The sequence below is a fragment of the Olea europaea genome, chromosome 10 (assembly GCF_002742605.1).
Source record: "Olea europaea var. sylvestris chromosome 10, O_europaea_v1, whole genome shotgun sequence".
NCBI lineage: Eukaryota > Viridiplantae > Streptophyta > Magnoliopsida > Lamiales > Oleaceae > Olea > Olea europaea.
Window position 1 is genome coordinate 40500210 of NC_036246.1, and position 2691 is coordinate 40502900.

Here is a 2691-nt window from a genome sequence, read left to right on the forward strand (position 1 = left end):
GCCCGCCCCCCCCCCCCCCCCCCTTCTCTTTCTCGTTTTTGGCTTTTGTTCTTTTAATTCATTTTTTGATTTATCATTTATGGGTTATGATTTATGTTTTATGAGTTATAAACGTGATTTGTGATAAATAATTCAAGAAAAAAAAATTCTACCTAGTTCCTACCTAAATGATTATTGGAGAATTTTGCAGATTATAAGTAATCTGAAAATTTTTGATTGATAAATTGGAACCAATTTTAATTGATTTTGTTAATATATTGATGCCTATTTAATTAATTTTAATTGAAAAATGATTATTGGAGCTCTGTTTTTCAAGGTGTAATGTGTTATTTATTTTTTACAAATTTTAATTGAACTACAAATTGGGGCATTTTGAAGATTATGGAATGATTTTTTTTTTTAATCAAAAAGAAATTCCTAGTTCTTTTAGTTCCAGTGGTGCACCGCCATTGCCTCTAGTCAAGTTCACGGCCTTGTAATTATGGACGTTGACTATTGCCAATTCAATGTCAACAGTCAACCTTCGTTCTAACTGAACTTTAATCGTGGATTAGTCATCGCTCCCATTGACATATTTTTAACAAGTGAGTTATGTCAGAAGTATCTTTTTGCGAACATTTCATGCTGAAATAACTTATAATTAGATGTGTGTCGTATCAAATCCATAAATTCACCAAGTTTACCAAATATTGTATAACAAAAATTCAAAACAATTAAAAATATACTTCACAAAAAGAAATAAAACTTTAGACATAATAAACGCCCACTTTTTGGTCCTCCATAGAATAATGTGGAAATTTCCCCTTCCTAATCACGGATCGGGACTCAAAGTTGAAGGTGAATTAATTATTTAATCATCAGGATAATTTTTGGGCTCCCAGATTAAAGGTTTATACCGATGACGTATAACATATAAAAATTTTATTCTATACAATTACAAAATATAAAACCCAATCATATCAGCTACAATCAGAATAGTAAAAGTTAATACAAAGGTTCTAACGTTCAAATATACCCAAATTAATATTTGAACACATTGTGCTCAAATTACGGTCGAATTAATTAAACGAGTATATTGTTGTTTCTAGAGTTTGAAATTACTCCTTCGAAAATAATTCGACAGAATCACCTGAATGTAAGAAATGATCAACAGGATCCAAAATGTAATTCGAGCCCACCGACTTCACAATGTTTCCTTAAAACAAATTTGTTGCCTTCAATAGTGTTAAATGCATTCAGCAATCGTTTCTCAGGATAGAACGAATTTTCATCTCCTACGGAAGCAACACTGCAATCTGCAGGAGTTCCAACGAACTCAACGAAATGTGTTTTACTTCGAGACAATATCAGAACGAGAGAGAGGGGAATGAGATTTAAAGTACAGAAAATTTGCAATGAAAATAGTGTGAATTTTCTGGTAGAGAGGCAGGCTATTTATAGACTTGTACGTGGCCATTCGAATAGTTGTCACCTTTCAGATAAATCTCAAAAATTCGGAACAGACATGTTGTTCTTAAAGTCGCATCTGTTAAATTGGTTAACGGACGACTGTTAAACAATCCATCTAGACCAAAAAATCACCCGGAATAAGCCAAAATTTTAAATTTCATAATGTACCCAAGAATTTGATTATTTATAATTTGGTCCAAAATTTTAAATAAATTTTGTCCAAAAAGTTAATATAGTACAAAGGTCCACCCGCATCCGACCGGACTCGGACACGAGCATGTGCCGTGCCTAGCCAGCCGGTCGGAAGGACGGCGGCGCGCATGTGAGTTTATGACCGAACCCAATAGGATATAGGTCTTCCCACTTCCAAAGACTATTGGTACTCCTTGGGGCCCAAATCCAATTCCAAACTTCCACCTTATAAACCACACCAAAGTTTCCTAACTTTCTTATGTGGGATAAGTGTTTGGAAAATCAAATTCTTCCATAATACTTAGTTTTATGTGGGTTACTTTAACACTTAATATTTCATTCAATTTTAAATGGTTTTCGACAAATAAATATATCATATTAATAATCTCGCGGAGTAGAACGTGAATATGTTAGGTCCCGTATTAATTAAAAGGTAGGTCCTACTGAAATTTTGGTTCAAAGTTGACCCATTTCATAACCATTTTTTTAACAATACCCCACATGAATGAAATATGTTGGTCTTTTTCCAAACGATAACATCTGACATGTTTTTCAAAGTAAAAATTGAAGAAAACTGCATCAGGATAAGTAGTCAATGACTTTGAACTTTTCCTAGTAAAATCTATTGGATTTCCTTTGCCAATCAGTAGCAAGTTGCTTTGAACAGTTAGCCGTTTATGGAAACCTAAATAATAGAAGTCACACAGTTTTCTTCGAACACAGTTGGTTCTCATGTTTGTGTCCATTTTGGCCTTGGACACCTCCTGGTTCATGAGTGATTTTTAGAGAATTCATCTTCACCTAATTCTCTTAGAAGCGGACCCTTCTCATTCACATAGGTGATTTCCATAAAGAGTATTCTGCTATACTCCACTTGAACGAATCAAGATATAGAAATCATTAAAAGCGTATCTTAACCTATTTCGCGACAACTAGGCACTAGCTCATCATAGGAATGGGTAGGAGTAAAATCTTCCCAGTGCATAATAAGTTTTTCACAGTTCGGTTGTCCCATTGAACCTAAATCTTGGGATCTCCAGTCACCTAGGT